General features: G+C 35.8%; 1 protein-coding gene across 3 annotated transcripts in view; it reads left to right on the forward strand.

Annotated features, from left to right (window-relative positions):
* LOC122808426 (zinc finger protein 585B-like) overlaps positions 1-16,492 on the forward strand; it is a 281,651-nt gene that overhangs the window by 262,822 nt on the left and 2,337 nt on the right. The gene's annotated exons all lie outside the window — the stretch shown is intronic.

Raw genomic sequence — 16,492 nt, forward strand, 5'->3', positions numbered from 1 at the left:
AGGTTTATGGTTTTAGGACATATGTATACTACTGAAAGGTTAGGAAATATTAATAATAATACGGAAAAGGACGAAGCAAAGTGGATCATTAAGTTAGCAGCAGATAAAGGACATGGCCTTAATGATAAGTTTTCACTAAAACCTTTTTTAGTAGATAGGCCGCTCAGACATTAGTTTTATTCTTGTGTGTATAAGTTTTGTTTACTAGATATATGTAATAATAAGTTAATTAACATTTTTGCTGTTTTTTGTTTTTTATTTTTATTTATTTTTTATATTGTATTTTTCATAAAGATGCTTTTTATGAAGATGTTTTTTGATATTTTTGTATGTGGATATTTGAGGAATGATTTTTTATTTTTTTATTTTTTGGAAAGGCTAGCTGTTTATATTTTGTGTGATGTTTTATTAACTTGAGCACCTATGATATTGCTTTTAGTGATCATGTGTTGCGTATCTAGCTTCCCATAGGTGTTATAGTAGTATTAAACAGCTTCGATCTGAAGTGTTTTATTTCAAGTCTGATGAAGCGTCCTTAGATGATGTGAAAGCGTTTATTGATTCGATAAAGGATTTTTACCTTCACTTGGAATTATTATTATTTCATGAACTGACTGCATCTGGTTTGCTTTGATTGCCTTGGCGTATCCACCTTTCTTCCTTTGCTCTTTATAACGTTTTTTAAGGAGGTTTCCTTACTGGGGGGTGGGTTGTGGATGTCCAGGGTGATTTGCTTATGGTCAGACCTGACCAATGAGGGGTTGACCACTGGTGTGGAGCATCTATCTCCCATGTTGGTAATGACCAGGTCTAGGATATTGGAGCCCCTGGTGGGACAATGGATTAGTTGATCTAAAGAACCATTGGGAAAAGGAGTTGGTACCCGAGTAGTTTTCCCAGTTAATGGCAGGGTAGTTGATATCACCCAGTATGAGAGTGTTTGGCTACATCTTAATATTTTCCAGTATGTTTAGAAAGGGGTAGTGAGAATCTTGGGGCATGGTGGAGGATCTGTAGCATGCTACAATTTGGATTGCAGTCTTACCTAGTGTTAGTTGCACCTGGAGAATTTCAGATGCATTGTGTTGGGCAACTAGCCTGGAGGTGTGAATATCCTTGGTGACTATGGACACTCCTGCACCTTTAGTGTTTTGGTCTCTGTTTTGTGGCCAAAATGTGTGGTAAGAGTTGTAGCCTGGTATTGCAGGGGTGCTCTCTGGAGCCTTGAACCAGGTCTCAGTTACTACACAGATATCAATATTCTCCATTTTTAGGAGTGCCTTGAAGAGAGTGCATTTTGAGGTTTAGACTTCTAGCATTGAGTAGCATTACCTTCAGATTTTGCATGCTTTTTTCTGTTACGGAGATGGTTTTACCCTTTGAACCTTGCCTAAAAAAGGCACTATAGGGGTGGCAAGAGCTTTAGCCATTAATCTGAATCCCAGGGGTGACAGGTGCAGACCATCTCTGGCAAAGCATCAACGTTTGTCGATCATGTCTTTCCAGGCAGACAAATACTGGATCCCCTTAGACACCAGAAGCTTAGCCAATTGTTGAAGTCGATCATTTTGTCCTTGTACTGTGGTATCATTCTGGGCGAAGGCAGGATGCTACTCAGGGCTAGGGTCATACCTGCCTGGGCCACATGATCAAAGAGCTCTTTGTCTCTTTTCATGTAGTCCAGGGAGGTACATACGTCTCAAGTCATTCACTCCAGCATGGACAATGACAAAGTTGTATTTGTACTTGCTGTGGAGTGACTTGAGTGCATGCGTTATGTGGTAGATCCTGGCACCCGACAGGCAGCTGACTGTAATTTTCTCCTTGTACAGCCTGCTGAGTGGGACATCAGTTTGCCTGACTATAGATTCACCTATGACTTAGTGTTGGGTACATTGTCTTGCCTTAGGGGCTGTTGTTGGGTGGCACACTGGTGTTGAGAGTTATGTGTCACTTTGGTTGTTACTGGTGTTTGTTTGCGTTTCAGCTTCGGAGGTCTTTGTTGCTTGGGCAGGTTAATGTTAAGGGCCTCCGCATATGTGGGTTTAGTGTTGCTATGTGTGGGTGTTGACGGTGTGGGTTTTGAAGGGCTATGAGTTGCTAGAGGTGTAGTGCAGGTGTTAACCTTCTCCTCTTGGCTGTCTAACACTGTCTTGGCCGGAGAGAGCTTTGCTTCCAGTTTGGCTATGTAAGTGCATTTCTCGAAGGTTGTAGTGTTGGGTGGTAGGAGAGGATTGTCTGTGTACATGAGGCAGTTGCGTTGCCCCAGGTTCACCAGGTGGACAGGAGAAATCACTGGAAGCTGACCCTTGGACATGCCTGTTTAGGTGCTTTTTTTTGTAAATTTTAAGAGCTGTTTTCCCTTACCTTTGCAAGGTACTTTGCAGTTATAGGCTGTAGTGCCTATGATTAATTTCTCCTTATTGACAAGGAGAGCTGAGTGCTTGTATCAGTTTCAGGCTTCCTAGTTCTTTTCAGGCAGGTTCTAGAGCAAGTGCTCGTCACAGGGGTTCAGATTTTAGTGCTACTACTGAGAAACCAGCTAGTTCTAAGGGAAAATTTCAACAGTAGACTTTCTGGCACCTGCAGTAGTTTAGCTGTAGCCTCGCAGTGCTGCACAATGTGAAAAATGTGCAAACACACATGTTTTTAAGCCAGAAAGTTGAAAGGGATATAAATCAGCCCAAAAAGGCTAATAAAATTACAGTTTCTGAGCTGGAAACCACTCCTCTAGTGTTAGATAGGCAGTACAATGCTCACCACTCACACTGGTAAAGCAGTAGGACCTCCATCTACTACAGCAAAGTCTGGATAGCTCTAAACACTGAAAATAAAGTCCTGAGACAAGCAAAGTCTAGGATTTGGATTGGCTAGGAAAGGTGGGAAACGAGCCAACAATGCAATAATACAGTAAACACAGAAAAGGCTAACACACTTGAGTGTGTAGTCCTAAACAGTAAATGCAATTAAAACTCTACAAAATTAGCAATTTAAAACGTTTTAAATGAAGCAAGGCAAGTGCACAACTGAAAAATGATTTGAGGCAGTAACACAGCAGAATAAGTAGCTAGTCTACATATACAGAGAAGTCTATATATACAGAAAAGCAGCTAAAACACACAAACACTTCAGATGCAGTGCAACCTAGAGCACTTGAGTTGTAGCAATATTAAGGCAATTACAGTTATAATAAATGCTCAAAAATATACTCTGTAGTTCCAAAATGTTTGAGAAGCACAGTCTGATCACAGGGAAATTCAGGCAATTTTTTGAAAGTGGCTCCAAAACAAGTTCAATTGTAAATACAATATGCCACATTCTATTAAATTGTTTACACCACAATTAAGAACCTTGCTGTGTCATCACCACAGTCCTAATTTAAGATATTTTCTTTTTGCACTATAACCTTTCTTATTTTTCATTGAGGGGAGGGAAAAAGCTCACTTTGACAAATTGTGGTTATGGAAATAAGCACAACTGTTGCAAAATAACACATTTTTAACGAATTGCCAAGACTCTCAACTTTACCAAAGATGATATTGTGTTGTCTATTTCCACTGATCATCCCTGAATGAAAAAATATTACTGCTGAATACTATAAGACCATAATGATGGTCTACTGGACCTATTATTAAATGCCTGGGGAAGGGTAGCACCATAAATTGCAGAAGGAAGTGAGCAACACAGCAGATCAGCTATTCAAAAGGGAATGCAGACTGTGGGTTAGCTGAGCTATGGAAGAGGACTTGAAGTTTATATGCTGCTCAGTCACCACCAGCAAGGACGAGTCAAAACATATCAGAGCAGTGTTCATCAAATGATGCCAACTTGGGGGGGGGGGGGCAGTGTTCATCAAATGATGCCACCTTGGGGGCAGTGTTCAAATGCCACCTTGGGGGGCAGTGTTCAAGTGATGCCACCTTGGGGGGCAGTGTTCATCAAGTGATGCCACCTTGGGGGGGCAGTGTTCATCAAGTGATGCCACCTTGGGGGGCAGTGTTCATTAAATTATGACACCTTGGGGGGGGGCAGAGCAGTGTTCATCAAATGATGCCACCTTGGGGGGGTCAGCAGTGCTCAAATGATGCCACCTTGGGGGGTCAGCAGTGTTCATCAAATTATGCCACCTTGAGGGGGTCAGGGCAGTGTTCATCAAATGATGCCACCTTGGGGGGCAGTGTTCATCAAATGATGCCACCTTGGGGGGCAGTGTTCATCAAATGATGCCACCTTGGGGGGGTCAGAGCAGTGTTCATCAAATGATGCCACCTTGGGGGGGGTCAGAGCAGTGTTCATCAAATGATGCCACCTTGGGAGGATCAGAGCAGTATTCATCAAATGATGCCACCTTGGAGGGGGGTCAGAGCAGTGTTCATCAAATGATGCCACCTTGGGAGGATCAGAGCAGTGTTCATCAAATGATGCCACCTTGGGGGGTCATCAGTGTTCAAATTATGCCACCTTGGGGGGTCAGCAGTGTTCATCAAATTATGCCACCTTGTGGGGGTCAGGGCAGTGTTCATCAAATGATGCCACCTTGGGGGGGTCAGAGCAGTGTTCATCAAATGATGCCACCTTGGGGGGATCAGAGCAGTATTCATCAAATGATGCCACCTTGGAGGGGGGTCAGAGCAGTGTTCATCAAATGATGCCACCTTGGGGGGGCAGTGTTCAAATGATGCCACCTTGTGGGGGAAGTGTTCAAATGATGCCACCTTGGGGGGGTCAGAGCAGTGTTCATGAAATTATGCCACCTTGGGGGGGCAGTGTTCATCAAATGATGTCACCTTGGGGGGCAAAGCCATGCTCAGAAGCTTTGTTAAAACACATTATTTCTATGCAGGATCAGGCTAAAGGCAAAAGGCTCGCTTGCAATTTAATAGCAAAAGGAGAATTTATTAAATCAAACCTTGATTTCTCAAGTATGCTTCTGTCTGTGCATTGGTTAAGGTTGCTGTTCTACTTCTATATACAGCAACATAATATTTTTATTCAGGAATGTTCAAAATACTTGCTTTGTTATTTAGAGGAAGCAAGGCGGCTCAAACTTTTCTTTGATTGTTGGAGGATCAGTGTAACAGTGTGTGAGAAACTATACACCAGAAGAATCCTTTCAAGGGCAGACAAAAGAAGAATGCAGTTAGGATAGAGTAATTATCATTTTATTGTTGCATATATAAGGAAGCTTTTCAACAACGAACATTTACCATAAAATATTCAAATATAATGTTCATTCTATATCTCTCCACCATATAGGCAACATATTTGCCATAATGCATGTTAAAACAGATATCTGACATTTACAGCTTATTGCAGTATAACAACATTTTTGCGTTTCTACTCATTCTAACATGTTCTATAATCGTAACGACACCCCAGAATTTCAGCCCTCTTCAAAAGTATATCAGCCTTATCCACCCAAACTTTCAGTGCCTGAAACCCAGCTTGAATTGGTGTAGAACAAGGCTGAGAACATACATACAAAGTAAACAAGTATCGATTTTGATCCATTCTCTGATTTTTATTTTTTCAATATTTTCTTAGCGTCTTGTAAGTACTAGAAGTAAGGTTTACATCATTCGACCGTAAGTAAGATATATATATATATATATATATCTATATATAAAGCAAAGCCCAAGAGTGTGTCGGGACAGCTTAGAAAAGAGTAACTAAAACACAAAAAAGCCCACAATGTGTGGTGGGGGGCTTATAAAAACTGCTTCTCCTCAAAAACCAAATACTTTCTCAATTAATTGAATGGTCAGGCACATCAGAACATAAATATAGATCTATAATAAAAACACCAATTGCCACTAACCCACTTCAACGAAAAAATACACCACAATTCCAAGCAGACAGGAAAACTAAAACGCAGAGATGGTAAAAAAAAGTTTTTCTTTTAATAACCAGTCCTGGTACCTCGGCTGTTCACCTTCAATGGAACACCTCACCATACAAAAAACATCTCCTTATATATTCTTTTAACAAGCAACTCATTAAACAATTAAGGCAAAAATTCATCATTTAAAGTGCAACATCTCTGTTTATTTACATTGTTAAAAATGCATCACAATGTTGCATTATTACAATGAAAGAACATTGATGAAAGGAATTCAGTAAACTTCATACTTTACATAACCATACATGCAACTATTAATTTATTACTTAATACATAATCAAATTGATGTTCACAATATAATAATATGACCATCATACTAAAATACCACTGTCTAAATTCATGCCCCTCAGATATAAAGTATGAAAATTCACTATCAGTCTATATTCTAATCTATTCAATTCTGTTTTAAAGTTCCCTGCCTCAGAATGTGGTCTAGCCAACGCACTAAAAATAAATCCATTACAATTACCATTCTGCAAGTTGACGAAATGTGAAGCCACAGGGCTGTCTGTATTGCTCCTCCTAACATCCCCAAAATGCTCTAAGGTGCGGATTTTAACTTTCCTCATAGTTTGACCAATATACCAAAGTGGCTAACACAATCACACCCTAAGTTATTAAAAGAAAAACTTTTTACCATCTCTGCGTTTGTGTTCCTGTCTGCTTCAAATAGAGATCTAAAAGAAAGACTAAAGGGTAGCGAAAACGGGAAAAATTTACAAACCAGATGAAGCATTGCATTCATGCGGCAGCATGCGACTTTTGGAGGCACTAGACTATGTTATGGCAAACAAGCACTTTCACTCAGTCACTCAAAGCATTCACACACACATGCAGACTTTAGTTACACTAAACACTTATCCTAACAACTATCGGAAATAAAAAAAAAAAGCTGATAAAAATGTCATTGGCCAGTACAGTTTGTTAAGACAGCAACAGAGAGAAAAATGGGTAGCCAAAGGAAAAAAAACAGAGAAAAACAAATGGCAAAAATGGAAATAGTTACCTATGAAGTTCGCATTAATTCTCTGCAGCATGTACATTCACTCAGTCACTTGAAGCATTGACACACACAAGCAGACTTTACAGTTAAACTAAACTCTTACCTGCACTTCAGCACATACATCAACAGCAGCAGTACATCGACCAAAAATAAGACAGCAACAGTAACGAGAGGAAAGGTATTTTGTTCAAAGCCAGCAGCAATATACTGAAGCCCCTAATCCGCTGTAAGGAACTACACTCAACTTCACCCCTACAGAAACCAAAAAACGACTGAAGCATGTGGCACCCACAAACACATAACCACAATTTACATAAGAATTACTCATCGGCTACCTATAAATGCAAACATGGGCTTCATGTAGCATGTATTCTTCATAAGGAAGACTTGCCTTCATATAAAAAGTGAATTTATGTCAGGGAAGATGCAGGCAATCCAACGCTATGCTGAAGTCCCTCACCAGAATACAGTCGTCACGACACACTGATAAAGAAAAATAGTTCCATATTGCAGCTGCTCATTTTTATTAAGCTAATTGAATGGGCCGGGCAAGACAGCTCTGACTTCACTGAGTGGGAGGTTCAATATCTAGTTTTATGGAGCATACAAATGTGGGAGTGCTGACGTCAGTTTGTGGGAGGATGCTGCCCAGTAACTACTGCAGAAGTGCAGTAGTCCTGACATCAGCAATGAAGACAGCTACAGGTTTTTCTATGGCGTGATAACTAGGTTTGAAACGGAACGTAAAATAGTACGGAAAGGCAGGGTGACTTTGAGGTTAAACAGTAGAGTGTATTTTTTTACAAAGCTGCAATGAGGGTTTCATTGTTTATGATCAAGTTACAGGGAGTAAAAGACACAGCAGGTTCAGCAACCTGCTTTCATATCCTGTTGTTCTCCTTTAATTGATGAATAATTAACTTGAGTTGACAATTTCCCTAAGGGCATTATAATGCATTTTTCGGCATTGACTTTTAGGCCATGGCTTTGGCATCAGTTATTTGTCTGGGTTAAACCCACTTGCAAGATATTGGTGTCTTGGGGAATTTTTAACAACTCCTGGTTACAATCATTTGCAAACTTGGTGAGCCAGAGGGCTAGAAAGTTTACCTTGCCGTCTGAGAAGTAGATGCCAAACAGGAATGGGCCCAGCATAGAGCGTTGGTGTACTCCACTGATGACCAGCCTCTTTGTGAGGTAGTCTCACCAATCCTGACTTCTTGGGTCCTGTCTGTTAACCAGCCAGTTCCAGGGACTTATGCGAGGATTTATGCCTGGTGGATTGTACGGTGTAGACTATTATTCAAAAGAAAAAAAATACTCAAAAGAAATTACTTTAAGATAAGAGAGCACCTAGTTCATAGGTGTTTCCTAGGCTAAATGACCACAAGGACCTTTTTAAGCCTAGCCAAAGGCTTGGGAGGTGGGTCATTTACAAGCAGGCGCCTGAGAGATGAACCATTTACAGTTTGCTTGTGTCCATCAGAGGGACAGGCATCAAACTAGGGATGAATTTCCTGCTCTTCATCCAGAGGGACAGGTATCAAACTAGGGATGAATTTCCTGCTCTTCATCCAGAGGGACAGCTATCAAACTAGGGATGAATTTCCTGCTCTTCATCCAGAGGGACAGGTATCAAACTAGGGATGAATTTCCTGCTCTTCATCCAGAGGGACAGGTATCAAACTAGGGATGAATTTCCTGCTCTTCATCCAGAGGGACAGCTATCAAACTAGGGATGAATTTCCTGCTCTTCATCCAGAGGGACAGGTATCAAACTAGGGATGAATTTCCTGCTCTTCATCCAGATATCTAAGTTGCACTTGAATTGGGTTACAGAGGAACTCTAATTCACACAATGGGGAGCCTGTTCCAGAGACTGGGTAGTCTCTGGGATACATACCTGTCTCTCCAGCAGGTTCTATTTATATCACAGCCACTATTTAAGTCTTTAGAACAGGTAATTCTGTTGCTGTTTGTTTTGTTGATATGCAGGAGGTCCCTCAGAGTGGGGGTCTGACAATGCCCTGTATGCCAGGCAGTAGGAGATTTAAATATACGGATAGGGCCTTGAGGCAGTCTGTATAGGACATTTTACTTATGCTCTGTATTCTTTTAGTGAGGAATTTCTTTGGACGTTCCTACTGTTGGATATGCCTGGATAGGTACAGAGCAAAGGAGGAACTATACTCAGTGACCGGTCTGATGAATGTCAAATATAGTGGAACAATGATTTCCTTGGACCTACATGACATACCTTTTGTTTATAATTTTCTAAACGTAGAATGATTTCCTGGCTATTGTAGGCATGTGATGGTCAAAGAATAAATTTCTGTCTGTGTGTGTGTATCCTTACGTCCCTGACTTCTGGGTCAACTCTAAGGGATGTGTTGTCAATATGATAGTTACCAGGGATGGACGACTTTCCAAAGGATACTGTTATGCACTTCTTGGCATTTAGTTATATTCTAATGGGTCAGCCTACCCCCTCCCCCTCCTGGTCATATGATATACTGAATTAGTCAGTATATCTGGGCAGTTAAGCGCCACAAGTAGAATTAATGCAAAATACCATTTTTAATAAAAATATAAAGAAGTGATAATATACTGGTAAATGGCATTGGTCATTACAAAGCAGGAGCCCATGTGAATTCTGTCCAGAGCTGCATAGATGTCACAATTGTTCAGTGATATCAGATATCCCTGAATGTCCAGATGCAGCAGCCAAAACATGCTATATTGCACACTGTTCAGACAGCACAAAGGAGTTGTTGGCAAATCTGTAAGAAAACTAAAAGATGTCTAATTTGTTTCTAATTATTGTCCATCAGCAGTTAATTTTTACCTTGCAAGTCTGACTGGGCTAAGATGGTCTCTGTAGCTGAGGTACAAGAATACAATCTGCTATATCTGTGGCACAAGGTGCAAGTGAAGTAGAGAAAAAGACCATATAATCCTGCGTTCAAATCCAGTTTATTGATATTTTCGGGAGGAGGTGCTGCATTGGTTAAGGTGTTAACCTCAGACATAAAAGTACAGAGTTTGATTCTCACCTTTGAGGAAAATTGGCTAGACTTAAATTGGCCTATAAGGGCAGCTACCCTAGTACTTACCTATGAAGCTATGCTAAGTTAAATATATGATGGGAAATTATACATTTTCACCCCGAGCATATGACATAATTTACACACCATCATTTGTTTCAAGAATGACATTAAAAACATTTCTTATCGGGCAGATTAACTGAAGAACTTACCAGGCATAAAATATAGTCACGTATTTGACGGGATTGTAAATGAACATAGAGCTACTGCTGTGACTCGTAAGAAACTTAAGAACTGTTTGAAAAGTGGAGTTTTCAGCATGAGCTTTCAATGCTGGCATAGACAAGAAGATAAAATTAAAATTGTGATGCTTGTCTCTTCTGTGAATGATAAGTAGTGAAGGAATGCAGGATAGGAGAAAAATAGATGTTGGGGTTCTGTAGATGGGGAGGAGAGGTCTTCGGCAGGGGGAAGGAAGCAGCTTAGGGGAGGAATTGAAGTGGATCACAGTTTCTAATGAAAAATGAGAGAACAAGGGATTTGATAAAGAAAGAAGAGTGAAATTAAGTTAGGAGGGAGGAAAGAGAAAGGCAGTATTAGAGGAATAGGATGTAAAGTGAAGGAAATGAGGGCTGCCATGGAAAAATGTAAGGAGGTATTTACTTGAGGCACTGCAGGATCAACTAGATATGCTATTAAAACCTGCTTTTTTATTTCTTTTCAAATGGTGTCTGTTTTTGTGCTGCAGTTAAACATGCACAGTGATCTTTTTTTTTTAAACAAGTTTATTAGTTTTAACATACAAAATAAATATTATAACAATCTTATGCAAGCAGTTAACATATAAACAGTTATAACATTTGATAAAACAACTAAAGTATTTACAAAGACATCCACTCTAAATCAAATCAATTAATTAAACTGTAACATCTTACTAATGAAACTAAGACTGTTTTAACAAGTTTTGTAAGGTATCCCATATATTATAGTAAGATGTTTTCCTAATGGTTCTTGACTTTATTGTCATTAGTTCCATGTGACACACTTCAATCATAACATTTTTAAATTCATTAAATGAAGGAGGAGTATCTGAAATCCAGTTTCTGGTTATTATTTTTCTAGCCACTGCTAGAATTGACCATAATAAAGGAAGTTTAACTTTTTTAACACATTTAGGAACAGGGGTGTTAAATAATATAAGTGATTTAGAGACTATGAAATTATCTGTGAAAAGAGCCTGCAAAAAATCATTGATTAACATCCAATATTCCTTCAGTTTTATACAATCGTAAAACATATGTGCCCAATCAGCATTTTATTTCTACAGTACATCTCTTACATATGTTGTCTTTATTGTTTATTTTATTCATCATTAAGGGTGTATAGAAAGATCTATGTAAAAATTTCCAGGTAAAAAGTCACCAATTAATAGAAGAAGTAGTTTTATAAGCAGATTCCAATATATATTGTTTATCTTGTTTTGGTAATTCACCATTAATGGAATTGAAATAATTCCAGTAATTATCTGAACTATAATAGGTTTCATCTCTAATAATTTTATGTATGTGTGAGAGCTTACCTTTATCAGAAACCCTATGTTGTAAATTTAATATCAAGTAGTCAATCAGTATTGGAACAGATTCTTTAACTGTTAAAGACATTAAATCAAGTTTGTTAGTAAGATGTCTAAAAGTTTGAATCTCTAACCAACATGTTTCTCTCAAATCAAATTCTTGCTTTAAGAAGACTAAAATTTTACTTTGTCAGACAGCATCTGATACCAATACTTTAAATTATTCTCTGTGACTAGAAGAGTTCTTTCAGAGGTGGATGATAAAAGAATACCTTGTGTATACATTATAGGAAATAAGATAAAATTCCATTCCTTATACTTAGGATGTATATATATATAATTACGATATCTAATAATAATATTTAATGGGTAACTAGCTATATATTTTGGTGTAGTAGATGAGGTACAAAACTCTTTTAGTAACCATAACATGGGATTGTTTATAATAGTATTTTTGTGTATTAACAATATTTTTGTGAAGTGCATGCTAATTAATTCCCAATATTCCTTCCATTTTGCAACATATGACTGATCTATTAGCTATGTTATAACTTTTATAATAGAAGAGATAGCATATAAATTAAAGTCTGGAAATGATATGCCCCCTTGAGACCAACTATTAGTATGTTTCTTTAATGCAGTCCTAGGTCTATTAGGTGCCCATAAGAAACATTTGTGAATTTAATTTCTTAATAATTATTTTTGTAGGTGGGAGTATTATTGATTGTATTATGTATAATATTTTCGGGAATATTATCATTTTAATAATTGTGAGTCTTTCTTCCATGGTAAAAAACATATTGTTCCAGCTATTGAAATGATTTTGTATATTATGAAGACAATTACTATAATTATTATGTATAATGGATTTAATATCTTTAGTTAATATTATGCCTAAATAAGTTATTTGACCTGAATTGGGTATGTATTTAAGAAAATCATTAGTGAGAACATTTTTCCCTGTGTATATTGGTAATATTTTAGTTTTTTCTTCATTAAATATCAAACCAGAAATATTCTTGAAATCTGTCATCTTATCAAATAATGACTGCATAGAATAATTTGTTTCTGCTGATGTAATTAAAACATCATCTGCAAAAAGTTGGATTTTAGATATTGTATTTTCGTCTATATCAAATCCTTCTATATCTTTGCTGATTCTAATCAAATTAGCCCAAGGCTCCATTATTAAAATAAATAATAATGGTGAAAGTGGACACCCTTGTTTTGTACCTTTTAATATGGGTATTTTTGTGAGACATATGTTCCAATTTTAATGTAAGCCAACGCTCCTTTATATAGATGTTCAATTAAATTCACAAATGTATTAGAGAAATTTGTATACTTCAATAAGATAAACAAATAGTCCCAACTTACTGAGTCAAATGCTGAACTTATATCAAGGCTGATGAGTGTCAAATCTTTCTTTTTTCTGTTTGCATAATCAATCAGAGTTAAAGTTCTCCTTATATTATCAAAATTATTTCTGTTTGTAATAAAGCCTGTCTGATCTATATCTATTATACTTGGAATGATTGTCTTTAATCTGTCAGCAAATATATTCATGAACATTTTATAGTCAACATTAAGTAATGAAATAGGTCTATATGAAGTGCATCTAGTTGGATCTTTATTGGGTTTCAAAATTGGTGAAATAAATGTGTATTGCCAGGATGGGGGAATTGACAATTCATTTTGAGCTGAAATGAAAACCTTATGTATTAATGAATAGGTACTCTTAGGAAGGATTTTATAAATCTCAGGAATAATACCATCATTACCTGGTGCTTTGTTTGATTTAAGTTTATTTATTTGTGTGATAACCTCTGTATATGAAATATTTTTATCTATTAATCTAGTCTGTTGTTAAGTTTTTTGTTCATGTTTGTAATTATAAAGTTCTTTATTTTGTCTTTAGATTCCATATTAATGTTATTATGGTTAATGTTATGAAAGTGATTTCTAAATTCATCTAATATTTCTGGTAAACTAGAGACATTCTTCTTTTTCCTTGGAGAGAAAATTCCTTTGATGTGATTTTGTTTATTCAGCCTTTTTTATTTTATTTTTAAGTCTATGTAAGTATTTGGGACTTATTGAGTAAGACAAAAATTTATATTTCTCTAATGTTATTTTGACTTTGTGACTTAAAATTTCTTTGTATTTCTCATTTTATTTATTTATTTCCTCAATTACTTTTTTTGTCCATAATATTTTCCTTATTATTATGTTTATATGAGTCTAATTTGTTTTGAATGTCTATTAATTCCCTGTCCCAAGATTTCCTTTTATTATACCATCTGATACTTTGTCCATATAAATAAGATTTTAGAGCATCCCAAATGTAAATAATGGAGACGTCAGGTGTAGTGTTTAAGTCTAAGAAATGTTGCACCTCTGTAAGTATATAATCTTTATAATCTTTTAGTTGTTAGGTTTGCTGGTATTCTTTTGATCTGAACATTATAAGTAATATTTACCATAAATTCAAAGACAATTGAATTATGATCTGATATAGGGCATGAAATGATCTTAGAATTAGTTAGGTCTGTTACCAGTTGGTTAGAAATAAAGACTCTATCTATTCTTGAATAAGTTTTATGTCTGTTAGAAAAAAAAGTATATGGTAATGATTTAGAATCTGTCTGATCATTAATATCATTCAAATGATATAAATTAATAAAATCCTTTAAATGTTTTGCATTAGATGTGATTTTCCTTTTTCCTATAGTAGTAGTATCTTTTTCATGCAGGATACAGTTAAAATCTCCTGCTAAAATAATATCTCCTATAGAGAATGATATAATCTTATTGAGATGGTGTTTCACTGGATTAGTGCCAATTCCTGGTATCCAGTATACATTAATCAATGTATATGTTTTCCCATTAATCTGTATTGTAACCAGGCAGAACATACCTTTGTCATCTTTATATGACTTAATAGTTTTAGGTATGGGCATATTTTTGTTCCATAAGATAGCCACTCCTCTTTTTTTCTGTGTGTGTACCAAGACTGTATATTTATTAGTGGCTAATTTATCTATATCTTTTTTCAGGAGATGTGTTTCCTGAAGGAATATTAAGTTGGCTCTATGCAGATTAATATATCTCATTAAACTTGCCCTTTTACATGGGTTATTCAATCCATTAATGTTTAAAGAAATTCCTTTTAAAGTTACCATTTAACTTTTATAAACATATAAAACTTATAATCAGAATAGCATTTACTAAAGTAAGTATTATTATGTCTCCTCCTTTAGGTGTTCTATTAATTATAGCTGCATTTAGTGAAAATCTTATGGAATCTTGTGAAATTTTAACTTTTATTTGTAGTGACAGTGAGTTTATAAAATGTGATGTGGATGTCAAAACTACATACACATAACAATAATCAGGTGAAAATATTGTTTGGATTAAACAATGCATCCAGCCTGGAGTTAAAAACTCCAACTTCGAGTAGCAAATACCACTCAAGTTATCCCCCTATCCTAAGCAGCAGTACCCCAGCTGCCACCAAAATTAATTAAATATTAACTTTTATTAACTAAAGTTAAGCTCATTATTTTGATTATCTATTATAACAAGACTTAAACAATTTATATAACAGCTTTGTATAATCATATAAAACTTTTATAATCAACTTAACAATGCTATGTACATCTATTCTATATAATGAGTACATTATCATAATAGCATTCTACCAATCTTGAAAGTGGGAGCAGAGGAGAGAGAGAGAGAGGAAAAAAAAAAAAAGAGAGAGGATACCCATTTGGCAGTTTGGCAGTTTAATAAAAATTTGTAATGATAGGTTCTTATTATATGTTTATGTTCATTTGAATTCAATAACATTTGTTATCTCAGGCTATTATGACTCAGACATTACTTACATTAGAGTATTCATATTTTCTGCCATAACAGTACTGTTAGTAGTTTTAAAACTTTAAACTACATGCACTAGAAGCTTCCTTCTCTTACTTATTCTTACCATTTAAATAAAAATGATTATTCTCAGTATATAAGATAAAAGAACATACTACAAAGCAATGTTGATCCCTAGTTATGCATAAATCATTGTGATGAAAGCCAGCTATATCTTATATATCTGACAAAAATTAAACCAACTAGTAAAAAATAATAAATGAATGGCGGAAGGCAACTGAAATATTCGAAAAACTTTAATGTAACAAAAACAACCACTGAGCGCTTTCACCCACCACAATGCAGGTTTCATCAGAGTAACAACTTAGAGGAGCAGCTTGTCTTATATACAACTGTCTGACCAACAGTAACAATTCATTAATTCATATACAATTGGGAAACAAAATGTCAATTAAGTCGATATTATGTTTAAATACATACTGAAGCAACCTAAAATACTTGTTAAATATTTATAAGAACTAAATATTAAAAACATGAATTAATTTGTCAAATCAAATTATTATAATATTAATATATATATACAATTCATTTAAATATATATAAATAATAAATAAATATATTTATAAATTTGTTATAATAATTTAATTAAGAAGTATATATATCAAAAATGTATTTAAAATATATCCAATTTATATTATCTGTGCATTTAATTTTAACTTACTTGAAATTGAGATTTGTTCGTTAATACCAGGCTTTTTACATGCATTCAATCTCAACTGCCATAAACATTCCCTTAACTCTAACAAAGCATTAATTTCAAGTAATTAAGTATTTAAAAAAGATGTAATGTTATTACCTTCTATATTTTCTGGCAGTCCAAAAATCCTTATATTGTTACGTCTGGATCTGTTTTCCAAGTCATCTAGTTTGGATTGAAGGTGCGTGTTTTGTTTCAATAAGAATTCATTGTTTATTTCTTCTTCCTTAATTCTGTTGTCCATATCATTAAGTGTCTCTTCTTTACCTGTTATCTGAGCTTTCTGATGTTGTAGATCTTGGTGTAGCACATCCATTTGTTTTGTGGTTTTCTCTAT

The sequence above is a fragment of the Protopterus annectens genome, chromosome 1.part1, assembly GCF_019279795.1.
Source record: "Protopterus annectens isolate FY-2018-M chromosome 1.part1, PAN1.0, whole genome shotgun sequence".
Lineage (NCBI taxonomy): Eukaryota > Metazoa > Chordata > Ceratodontiformes > Protopteridae > Protopterus > Protopterus annectens.